Here is a 13,655-nt window from a genome sequence, read left to right on the forward strand (position 1 = left end):
AAAATCAGAAAGAGGAGGAAGGTTGAGAATCAGATGAATAGATGCAGTTACCAGATGCTCATTTTAAATTTAAAATTAATGTGGTGAAAAGGTACATAGTTTGTCAAGAGAGTCTATGGAATGGAAATATTAATAACAAGAATGGCTTATAAATGATGTACTCCCCAAACAGCTGAGTATACAAGATAAGTTTAATTTCAAAGCTCTTGTGTCATTAACAAACTACTCATGCATTTCTCAGAGGCTTTCGGAGTCTCCAGACCTTCTGTGCATTGTCTCACATGGTAAAGATTCATTAACTTCTGTTCCCTATTTTGTTGTTGTTTGACCTCCGAATTAATCTGTCTCTGTAGAATTTTCAGCACTATTATTTTTTCTTGACCAAATTAAAGGAGAGTAAATTCAACTTGAGTGAAAAATATTCCACAACTTCTCACTACTTGCAGTCTTATTTGGAGTTGCTTGTAGATCAGTGAAGATAGCAAGGAAAAAGACATTGAATTTTATCAGTAGTTTTCAAGTTTTAAAAAGATGTTTCATAGAGAACTGTTTCATTGGTCAGGAAGAATGATCCAGGGACTAACTATTAATTTCAAATTTAGGTAAAGTTAGCTTAAAGAAGTGTGATCAGGTTGGAGAACAATATTTCAGAGTGGAAATGAACCTATGGAAAAAAGCCTATGCTTTCTCTTGTGTCGCTTACAGCATGCCTAAGGAGAACGCATAAAAGTTCATCTCCTCATTTCTATTTGAATTAGATTGATTCATTCAGCAAAGTGTGAAAATCAGGTTTGTGAATGTGTGAAGTGAATCAGAAACATACATGGGCTGTGGGTATCTGTAACTACTCGCTGAGGTTGGCAGGGTTTCCATTCATGAGGAATCTGAGCTTATAGTGATACTCAACAAAAGTAATATTTACAGATACGCTTTCAAGAGTTATGTAATTTGTTATATTACTTAAAAACCAAATTTGTGAATTGGGCTACATATTCGAAGTTTATTCTGGGCTTATGTGTGTATTTGAAAATATACTTCTATTAGAAATTATGCAGTAATATGTTTTATGATGTTCTCATTAGAATTTCTACAAGTCATTTGCAACATACTCAACAGACTGTCTTTTAATGCTATTTTTTTCCCTAACATGTATTACCTCTTTGTTGCTTTAAGTCAAATATTAAAGGCATTATTTTTGTAATACCCACATATATCTTTCCTCTCTTTATATCTCAGCTCTTTCTTAAAATTTATTTATCATATTTTTTAATCTGACTTATAAAGCATAATAAAGCCTTGATTATCTATGCTGAATAACTAAAACTAATGTAATTGCCAGAAAAATGTCTTTAATGTTTGCTTCTTTACCTTTCCTGAACTTCTGAATCTTAGGTCCGGAGGATCCAGCTTATTTAGTGATCTATGGATAACAGTCATTGCTATTATTACAACCCACTCAGATTTTAGTCCCGATAGAGTTGAAAGTCAGGGATCTTATTCTGCTTGGTTCACTTCCAGATCCCCAGTGCCCAGAACAGTGCCTGGCACAAAGGAGGAACTCAAAAATATATTTTTAATAAACACATTATCATTATTATAGTGCAATATAAACAATAATTATCATTTTGTTGATTTGTGATACTCTGTGAAAAGGATCAGGCCTTTCCATTTTCATTTTAAGTTGTTCAGTTGGACCCAGAGCCAACAGGGGGACCCTGTCTTATAAAACAGTCTTGAAACTTCACAGATCCTAAGGCACCACTGGCAGGCCAAACTTGGCAGAGCTCCCCAGGGTGACACCTACCCTGATGCTTCTCACCCCATAGCCCTAGAGTGATCTGCATGGACCTGTCTGGGACATTTTTGAAACCCTGTCAACACTGTTGGGCGTATTTTCACTTTATTCCTGTAGCCTACCACCTAGCACAACCCCTCCAACCCCTACCCCAAATTCATGCTGGATTTCAGTCTGATCCTGTTCATAGAATCTGATGTCTATATCTCCTAAATATTTACTTAGCCACATGGACTACAATAAAACATACATGCACAGATACTAATTTGGAGTCTCTGATCACCAAAGAGTAAGTGTTAATAATAAGTCAGCATGGCAAAAGAAGTGCTTCTACCCTGGCCTGTACGAGCAGCATTCTCTACATGTAGTAATGCTATTAGAGATATTTTGAAACTCTCTGAAGAATATCTAAGTTAGAGGAGGCTATTTTGTAATATCAAGTAGACCAAACATATACAATGATTGGAATATAAAAGAAGCATATTTTTCACTCAAAATCAGATCTGCTGGTCAGGCTACTCTGTTCCATGCAGTCATTCTGATAGCTATGCTAATATTGTAATAATGATTGCATCACCTTCTATACATATGTTTTAAGGTTGCCCTGGGGGAAGTCTCTATGCCATCGTATGGAAGAAGAAATGAAAGGAAGACTTTGAAGAGTAGGTTCATATTGCCCATACCTGGAAGTTGCACCTCAATTCTGCTCACATTATTTAGTAAGAACTCAGTTGCCAGACCTAACAACAAAGAAAGCAAAGGAATATAGTCCAACTGAAGCTCATTAAAAAGAAAGCTTGTAGCAGCCAAGAGCATTCACTGTTCAGGCATCCTCCAGGAGAGCTTATAACTGAATGTTGTCCCCAGCAGCTGTCCCACTACACCCACCATAATAATGAGGATTATGCTAAGTCTAATAGTACAAGTCCTCAAGGTGCATCCTTTAGAATATCTTCTTCCTTGAACTCTACCTGAAGCCATATCCATGAAACTCTACATAAAGACTTGTATGTTCACAGCAGCATGTAGTGGTTAAAAGTGCAAATTCTGGAGTCAAAAGGTCTGGGTGACCTTGGGCAGATTACTTAACTTTTCTTTACCTACTTCCCTATTTTGAAAATGGATCAAGCAGTATGTATGTTGGCCAGATAAAGAGAGGATTAAAATAATCCCCCATGCAAAATACTTAGAAGAGTGTGTGGCCCTTATCAATAGATGTATAACAATTAGCTATTATTATTCTGTACTGTGTTCTATGGGATTCTAGGAGTTTTTGAATGATCTTGACAGCTGTCCAGGAGACATGCTAGACCTTTTACCCCAGCTTTAACCAAAGAAGCTGTGATTTTATCAGTTTGCCTACTGACTTCTTTGTTGGACACAGGTCTAGATCAAGGCTTCAAGGCTTGCCTCAGTTGCAAAGTGTGCCTTGGCCAAAGGGATATTCCTCCATGAATTTATTCCTGGGCATATCCTTCCCAGGCTATTCAGGATAGGGGTACAAAGACTTAGACATGTCACCTACTGCTGGATACTTTTGAAAGACCATGTATGCTGCAGAGCTCCTCGAGGGTTTGGGCAGATTTTGTCTGGCCAACACTGCAGTCGAGCATCTTTTTAGTCTTGTTTCTTCCCTCTCTCTTTCACAAGTATTATGAACCCCTCATGCATACCCTGTAACCCAGACTTCCTCTCGGGAAAACAGTGTCTGGGTTTTGGACTATGTCTGCTTTTGGAAAACCCAACCTGCAAGAACTTCCACGTGAGATTCTTAAAAACAAACAAACAAACAAATAAAAAAGCACTAGTCTTGTCTGCATAGTGGAACATCTTATAATGACCTCAAATGAGTTTAAGACTTTTCTGCAATAAGATCATAAGTTACTCAAAGACAAGAATTTGATTGTATAGATGGAGAGGCTTAGCACCTACTTACTTGACTTATGGCTCTTTTGTTGGCTGATTGATTAATTGATAGTCTAAAGGAAATTTTTTACCTTAAATACATCAGTTTTTTACAATAAAATTAGCATATGAGTTCATTTCTGACTGCTTAATATAGGTACCCAAATATGAAATTCAAATACACATAATTCATCATAATTGCAAGAAGTAAAGAAACTGGAACAGAGTTTCTAAGTTTAAGAAATAAACTGTTACATGTCTGCTAAGCAAAGCTTTCAATATTTACTTACTTGCCCAGTTCTTTGGCTGCCTCTGTTTTACCCAGACAGATAATCATCTACTTAACACAGCCTCATATGTCAATGTCAGTCTTGTCCTTTGAGTATTCAGGCCCAAACTGGCAGTGCCCCCAGGAGCCAGGGGGCCGGCTGCAATGCGGCCTGCTTCCAGAGACTCTCACTGATGACTCTAACAGTTCCATCTTCTTAATAGTGAACTGAAATCTGCTGCAGTAAAACTCTCAGCTGATTTTGTTCTTTTTCACCATTTGGAAAAAAAAATAGGTCTACACTCTCAAAGATTACAATCCTTCAAATGTTGTAAGACAGCTCTTGAAATCCCCTTATGATATTTTCTTTTCAAAGCTAACAATTTCTTTGTTCCTTTAAGAGATGAGATTTTCAGACTCTGCTATTTTGGCTGTCTTCCACTGGAAGCCTTCTAGTGACTCAAAGTCTATCAGAAATTGTGGCAGCCAAAACTTAATATCATACAGCACATTTCATTGGGACTATTCATTTCCTTGTTTTGAGCACTGTGTTTCTATTACTGTTGTCTCTGTTTGCAGTACCTTTTTAGCCCCCTGTTATATTATGAGGTCACCATAGTGGAATCTCTTTCAGATACTTATACTTTGACTTCTGTCCAGCTTAATTAGACAATCACAATCTAAAGAGCTCCCTCCTACCTCACCCCAGGAAGGATAGGATTTCCTCATTAATATCATGGAAAATGTTTCCCATCTGGCCTTTTAAAAAAGCATTGTAAGTAGGAATCTTACTCAGATATTGAGTGACATTGTTCCACTTAGTGAACACTGGCTCTGTGTGTATACTGTATAGAATATCTGGGATCACTGCTTATAAAATATTATCTATGAAATAGAATTTTTTTTTTTGTAAAGGTAAGTTGATTAAGAAGAAGGGAAAATTCCCCCAAAGCTCCTGGAAATTCAAAGAAAGCTTGTCATTGTTATTGTTTGTAGATTTTGTTATTTAGTCTAGATTTTTCATTTTGCTTATATTGATCTGAGTCTACACATCATTGCAGTTCCTAGAGCCTCACTTCTTCTGTAATTGCTCAGAAATGCTGTTCTTTGCAACACCTAGCACAAGAAATTGCACAAGGTTTTTCAGAAAATCTGAATTTTATACAGCTTCACAGTTTGGTGTCAAGTAAATGTAAGAACAAATTTTACAAATTGCCAACACAAATATAACACAAACTATGGCAGTTTATTTACTGCAAAAATTTGATTATTGTTTTCATTATGTATGAAAACTGATTTTTCCAGAGGTTCAGTGTACAATGTAAAAGTAATAGCTAGTATTTATTCAAAGGTTGTTGCATATCAGTAGTCAATAGATTTGAACTGAAGTTTTGGGAAGTTTTGTCTCTCTCCAGAGCAAACTTTCTAACACCTAGGAATTCATAGAAGAAAAATGACCCCCATAATAGATATTGTCTAGAGCAAACTTTGCTTTGGGTCCAGAAATTTAAAGAAGAGAGACCATTGTTTTGAACCCTCAAATTCTGAAATATCCCTTCTGGAACAATGAACTCTAAATCCCTTGAAGGAAGTGACTGTCACTAGCATCTTTGTAACCTCCTCCCCAGCACCATGCTAATAATCAGTGGGCCCCAAAGAGATGCTTATGGATTGAGTGAATAATGAATGGAATGAATAATAACTAGTGCCAGCTGTGCAAGTGAGCATCCTGTGACAGTCACAAGTATTACATTGAAAACACAGCAGGAACAAGGTGAAGAAATGATAAGGGAGCTACAGAGGAGGAGATGTAATTGGAACATTGTTTGGGAGACCAAGGGAAGAGAAGATGTAACAGGAGAATGGGAAATCACCAAGGACCACAGTAGACGGCAGGAGTGGGAGGCAATCAGCAGCATGAGCAGGAAGAGAGCCAATGTGCTGCTGGGAAGTCTGTACCAGGGAGGAGATGAGCACTGTGTGGAAATGATGTGGGAAGACAGCTCTCAGTGCACAGACAGAACATATGTAGCTTGTTAATTGGGGGATTTAAAAATTATATTTGATATATAAAATTAATAAAGATGATGAAAAATTAAAACTAAGAACAAGGAAATGGATGCAAAGAAGTCCTTAACTACATGTGTTTAATGATCATAACAATTTATTATAAAATGCTTAGAGCTATAGTCATGCTCATGGGATGAATGATTTTCACAAAATAAAAACAGCTGTGGGGAAATCACAAACTGTTAACAGTATCAATAAAAGCAGTAAAATTAAAAGATGTACCTTGAAATATTATTCAAGTAGACAGTACATATGCAGTAATCGTTTATACTATAGACGGCTCAATGAAAATGCAATTAGAAAAAATTAGACCATATTTTGTAAACATTCAGTATAAACCAATATAACCTATTACATAGGAAGTTCTTTAATGCATAGGAATGTCTCAGTAAGTATACACATTAAAAAAAGGTTATATTGTATCTCCTGCATTACAATTTGCTGTGGAATAAGACTAAAAAATGCCATGTAGATGGGGTGAAGGACTCAGATTTCATATGGGAGCACCTGCACTGTGACTAACAGAAATGGGGTCAGTGATCATTATGAGTAAAAGCCAATGTAATATAAGCCACAGGCACAAGGCAAATCTCATATTAAAGTTTAAAAAGGATAGACATCTAATGTGGTACATATACACAATGGAATATTATTCAGCCATAAGTAGAAAACAAATCCTACCATTTGCAACAACATGGATGGAGCTAGAGGGTATTATGCTCAGTAAAATAAGCCAGGCAGAGAAAGAAAAGTATCAAATGATTTCACTCATCTGTGGAGTATAACTAACTACAAAGCAAAACTGAAGGAACAAAACAGCAGTAAACTCACAGACTCCAAGAAACGACTAGCAGTTACCAAAGGGGAGGGGACTGGGAGTGGGGGGAAGGAAGGGAGAGGGGAATAAGGGGCATTACGATTAGCACACATAATATAGGGGGGGCACGGGGAGGGCAGTATAGTACAGAGAAGAGAAATAGGGACTCTATAGCCTCTTACTATGCTGATGGACAGTGACTGTAATGGGGTGGGTGGTGGGGACTAGATAATGGGGGAAATTTAGTAACCACAATGTTGCTCATGTGATAGTATATTAATGATACCAAAAAAAAAAAAAGGATAGACATCTGATTATATTGTTACCAATATTGCAAGAGATTCTTTCCTGTCTAAAAAAGAATTAGCCAGGGCATGTAAGATGGATACATTTGGGTTTGGTTTTGTTTTATGTTTGAGAGTATGTGTATGTAATAGCTTTTTGAGTTCTATATGTTTAATTGCACTGAATATAGTTTTAAAATTTTTTTATCTACTTCATTATTTTTAACAAATCATGTGCTTTATTATTTGTGGAGAAACACACTCCACTATGTGATTATATATCATGGCATGTGACTCAATTAATAAGGTATTTTGCATCTACACAGAATTTTTTTAGTTATATTTTTTTCTCATACTTTATTCCTCTTCCCCAAAGCAATTCCACAAGATAAGCAGATTAGGTACAAAAATCACCATTTCAGAGATAAAGAAACTGAGAAGTAAGGAAGTTATGTATTTTGATTAAGGCCATAAAATTACATGATTTCCTAGGGCTCTAAATCAGTTCTCCAAACTCTCTTTCTTTGAAATACCTGTCAGACCTGTTTGCCTTCTGTTTCTAGAAGATGTCTCTGTCACAAAGGGCTGAATAGAGCTGATATTCAGAACATGATATCTGAACAAGTGATGGTAGACAACTGGGGGAATACAGATGAATGATAACTGCCACTTGTTAGGTTCACATCTCTAAGGTCCAAACAGGATACTTTTCTCATTTCCAAAATGAAAACGTATTCACACTTTTAGCTATAATGATCACATTGACTGTCCCAGCAATAATCAACTTATAACAGAAATCAAGCAATCATTATTTATGGAAGAAATTAACATTAAATAGTGAGATTTCTTGTAATAGAATAACTTCAGTTAAAGCATTCAACTATAGCCTTCATGATGAGAATGTTTCTAATGCATTATATAGATTTTATGACTATAAGAGGTGACATGTCCTTCTGGACAAAAGACCACATACCATTCCAGTAATCCTCATCATCTATCACCATAAACACTCTCCTTTTCTAAAGGTTCCAGCTCATGAATTTTTCAATATCATTCTTTTTCATAATAGTATTTTTTTTCTTTGACTCTCCATTATGCCATTAATATAATCCCACAGGGGCCTTTCAAGTAGAACAAGAGCAGCACTTAATTACCGGAATTAGAAATGACAAACATCACAGTTTTTATCTACTTGATCTCTTGTAAGTAGTTCTCTGGGTAAATTAGACAATTTTTGAATCTGTGACATTTAACTTTTCATGGAGACTTCTGAAATTGTTTTTTAAACTTACTTTTTCAATTTCTCCCCTAAAAAGGCAACATTTTTTTCTTACATGAGCCATTGAATAGTATGATAATAGTAGCCATCCTGCAAACATTAGCTTTTGTCTCCACTAATGGCTCTCTTTTTTCCTCATTAAAGATTGTTTTCCATTCATTAACATAGAAAAAAAATCCAGATTAACAGATTTATTGGCTGGGGCAGTCTGGATTCTGAGGTTAGTTATAGAAATTGGCTGTAGCTTTCATAAATAAGAAAACTTGTTGGAAGAATAACAGGTAGTTCCAAGCAGGAATCAGTGGGGAGATAAACTAGGTTGTGAAAAAACGACAGGCATAAGATCAACTCTGATTGTCAAGAACAACTCAGCTATCTGACTCCCCATTGTAGTAACTGAGGCCATATTCTCTATCAATTCTTTCAACTGTCAAAGTACTAACAATCTGTTGGCCAACACTGGGTCACATACCATACCCCAATTAGTATAAATCAAGACATCTTGATTTTCAGTCTCATTCAGATTATGTAAAACAAGAGGGAAGCAATTCTTCTAAATAAACACAGGAACTGCCTAACAAAGTTAAGGGGAATAGATACTAGGAGAAAAAAGAGCAGCAGTAAAAACACAAGTGCAGTATCACAAATCATAATCTATACTCTTAAATAAAAAAGAATATAATATCAGAAGCTAACAAATGCTAGACATGGACAGCATTCATCTACGAATTTTTAGAATTCAGAATCCGTAGTCACTCTGTTTCATTCCTCAACACCAGCTATTTTAAAAATTACAAGTTACCAGACTTCAGCATCCAAATCAGTATCCCAAAGTTGTCTAATCATGTACTTTCAGCTGAACTCAATGGCCTTTCCTCTCCCTGCAATGGATTAACACTCTCTAAAGCATCTAATTCTAATGACCACATTATATGTCACTTTATTATTTGACAAAATTTTCATTAAGTACTCATTATGCAACTGCTCCTCTCTAGAATGGAAAAATATAAAGATTGCTAGACCTTTGAGAGGTTCACATTTAAGTCAGATAAACTAGGTCAAACAATTATGACATTGTGTACCATGAGATCAAACACTTACCTGTAAACAAAAAGAAGCTTACTGAATAGACAAAGATGGAGAATTCTCCACAAAGAAAATGATGTATACAGAGCAACTGAAGTGTGGTATTGGATTAGCAGAGGATTCATAGAACTGCAGGAAACCATATATGAGTCAAGTCAAGAGTGTAAAGATCTAAATTTTTATGGATAGACAGGGTTTCACTGTAAAGAAATTTGTATGGCCTATGAAGAACTTTAAACTAGCCTATAGTCAATGGGGAGTCATTGAAAAGTTTTAAGGCAAAGTAACCAGATTCGGGGTTATGAGAAGACTATCTAGTGACTACATAGAAGGGACTAGGGAAAGAATAGAGAGAGGGACACAGTGTAGCACTGTTATGACAATTCAGGCAAAAAAAATCATTCAGTTTAAGGCAGTTGTATTCATTTCCTGGAGCTGCTGTAATCAATTAAGCACACACTTTATGGTTTAAAACAACCCAAATTAATTCTCTCACAATTTTTGAGACCAGAAATTGAAATCAATTTGTCTGCAGGGCTGTGATCCCTCCAAAGATTCTGTGGTCTATGGCAGATTCCACTCCTTGATTCTTCCAGCCTCTGGTGGCTGCCAGCATTCCTTGGCTGTGGTCTTACCACCCTAATCTCTGCCTTCATCTTCACATAAACATACATCTGTCAAATTTACCCTGTGTGTCTCATATGAGAACACCTGGATTATTGCATTTAGGTCTCACCTGAATAATCAAAGATGATCCCTTAATCTCAAATTCCTTCACTTAATTACATCTTCAAAGACCTGTTTTCAAATAATCTAATATTCAAGGGTTCCAGTAATTAGCATAGGAACAAAAAACAGGGGCTACCATTCAACTTACTACAGTAGTATGATGCAAAGAGTAGTATAATGCAAATTTGACTGGGGATTGGTAAAACTTGTTGAGTAAATGATGCACTGAGAAACAATACCAGAGTGATTTAAAGGAGATTGAAACTTTGAGTGTGACTCTTAGACTTCTGCATTGGGAGATAAAGGAGAAACTGTTCTTTGTTAGTATCTTTTTTAATTTTCTTAACATGCAGAATTCTAATTTGTAGAGTATAAGATAAATTTTAGCCAAAATAAGCAGGAGAAGAGAGGCAACAAAGGGCCAGGTAGTTTATTTGAGTGCAACTCCTGGGTGATATTCTGCGGTCTGGGTATTACAGGCCGGGGAAGTCACACCCGGTCAGGGAGGTGGGGGCTTATAAGGGATTAGGAGGGGGAGGAGTGGGCAAGCTATCCTAGGGGGTGTGGAGAGGTATGATTGGCTAAAGGTGACATAATAGACAACTAGAAACTTTTTTTTCCTTCCAAGAGGGAGAAGGCTGACATCTGGGTCTTAGCTGGCACATCAGAAGGATGGAATTCAGGAAGAGCTGTCCCCTTTCCATATAAGGCATGGACTTTGGGGTCTGGTCTGTTCTCCCCCTATGGCATCTCTCTGTTCTGTTTGCATGTCCTTGTTTTTCTTTCCTCCACTCTAGCATAGAGGACTATTTTGTGGCCAGATGTTACTTACTCATAAAACTCTCTCGTAGCTATGGTAATTCTAGCCAAATTCTATAAGCAAGGGTATTTTGGGTGGGGTTTTAGAATGCTTTTTAAAGAAATTTAACTTGGTGGATACACCATCTTTGGATATTTGTTCTTCAAATTTCACCTTCCACCTTCTTGCAAACAGGAGGAGTGATATAATCAAGTTTCTAAATAAAATGCCATCTTATAACCACGAGGCTGAAAGCCAAATGCCAAGGATGTCCTTTCCAGTGTATCTTGTTATACTGACACCAACTCCATTCAGGTTCCAGGATCCAATTCCAATGTGTGTGATGGGAAGAGGGTTTTTCCTATGCATGACACCAAGCAATTCTCTAGCACCAGAAGGGTGTCTGGGAATTTGACTAAACTCTGACATTATTTGCCTGGGGACAGCACCAGATTCCTCAGGTTAAGAGCTCAGTCCTGTAAGACTTCCCTCCAACCCAACACCCCAGACTCCAGGGCAAAACCCAAGCTGTTGCCTGTGCTTCTGACCAGGTAGCTGCAGATTGGAGAGTCCAAGGAACATCCTCTTAGGCGAGATTAATTTGTAGAGAGGCTCACAGAACTCCAGAAAACATTTATGTTTACCAATTTAATAAAAGATACCATAAAGGATACAAGTAAACAGCCATATGAAGAGACACATAGGGCAAGGTCCCAAATAAAGGAGCTTCTACCTGTGTGGAGCTTGGGGCCTGGCTCAGCTGCATATGCAAGCGTTCTGGTTCCCCAAGCATGGAAGTTTTCTCTCCCCAACAGAGAAGCAGGATGCAAAAGAGAGCTCAGAATGCTCTTTTTATGGCTTTTTGTGAGGGCTGTGTTGCATAGTTATGACTGACTAAGTCACTGACCCTTGGCTAATTCAACCTCTAGCCCCTTCTGCCCTCCCAGTGGTGGGGGACTGGGGATTGTGAGCTCCCACCCTCTAATCACATGGTTGGTCCCTCTGGCAACCAGTCCCTATCCTTGGGTGGGATCCAAAGTCTCCTCCTTAAGATAACAAGGCACCCATTTCACTTTTATGGCTCTTGAGGCTATTTTTAGGAACAGTGGATTAAGACCAAATATATATTTCTTATAACTGGTTATATCATAGGACGGTAGAGCATGAAGATGGAAGGAACCTGAGTTTTTCTCAGGACACTACAGAAATACTGCTCTAGCCTTAACCCCCAGACTTATTATTTGACAGAAAAAAATTACACAAACAAAAATATTTAGGAGAGGAAAAAACAAGAAAGAACAGGTAGAAAACAGGAATTCACAAAGAGTAACAAAGAGGTACAGTGAGGCAAAGCAAAAAAAAAAAAAGAGTGAGGTTTAGAAGCAAAAAAAAGGTTTTTCCAACTTTTCAGAGTTCTCTTCAATCTTTGATGCCTTAAACAATTGTTTATTGAATACCCTCCATGTATGTATGTATTGCTTATAATCTACTTTTCACTATTTCCATTTACTTTGGAGAATGTTATGGTTTTTATTAAACTTTCTTTCTGATAATTCACAAAATTACATCACTAATCCTGATATTTCCCATTTCAACTATCCACAAATCTTTCTTTTCTATTTCTTATGACTAAAACTGTCATAACTTCTAGGTTCTGAGAAGTTTCATCATCTTTCACTTATTTTCTGATATTGGAGCTCAATTATGTTTTGTCTAAAAGATCTGAAGGTACACCAATTAATAGAAATTTCAAAAACAAGTTACATGATTACTTTAAAGTAAAATAAGAATGTCATTTAATGGGAGTTCATGTTTATGTTTCACCCTGTCATATCTCACACAAGAAATTCAGGAAAGCATAAATTAGCCTTTCTGATGACTAGATTTCAGTGACTTTGAAGATTTAACATTCCCCTGAAATTATACTGTTTATAAAAAAGAAAAACATCAGCCACAGATTCCTCTTCCCAAAAAACAAAAGCTAAAGTAAAAGAATAAATTAGAGTATCTATTAACTGTCTTTGTTGGCTGAAAGGTATATATTTTGAATAAATTTGTTCTACAATTTGCCCTTATAAAACTGATTTTAAATAATTTTAACTAAAATGTGTAATAGTATTGTTGCTTAAATATTCTAAAACTATTAGCTTAGGACAGGCATTTGAATGGTCTTATAAAATATGATCCAGGAATTTGGGAAGGAATTGGCCAGGTGGCTCTTGCCTCCAGGCCCTTATGTGAGGGCAAGTCGGCTTGCAGTCATCTGTAGGCTGGACTGTGCAGAACGTCTGGATGCCTCCCTCACACAGCTGCAGTGATGCTGGCCGGAGTGCCCACCTGAGATCATTCCAGCCTGGTAGCTTCTGCATAGCTGAACTTCGTACAGCTGGCTTTCCCCAAAGTGAGCATCTCAAGAGAAGCATGCAGAAGTCCCATGACCTTTCCTGGCCTTGCCATGAAAGCCATTCAGCATCACTTTTGTATCATTCTTTGAGTTACAAACAGATCACTAAGGGCAGTCCAGATGCAAGGGACAGGTCATAGACCACATATTTTTTATTTTAAAGTGCCTGAGAGTTTATCATTATAAAACTATATATAGTTTTAGCTTTCATGATGAGAA

The sequence above is a fragment of the Manis javanica genome, chromosome 4 (genome assembly GCF_040802235.1).
Source record: "Manis javanica isolate MJ-LG chromosome 4, MJ_LKY, whole genome shotgun sequence".
NCBI classification, from domain to species: Eukaryota; Metazoa; Chordata; class Mammalia; order Pholidota; family Manidae; genus Manis; species Manis javanica.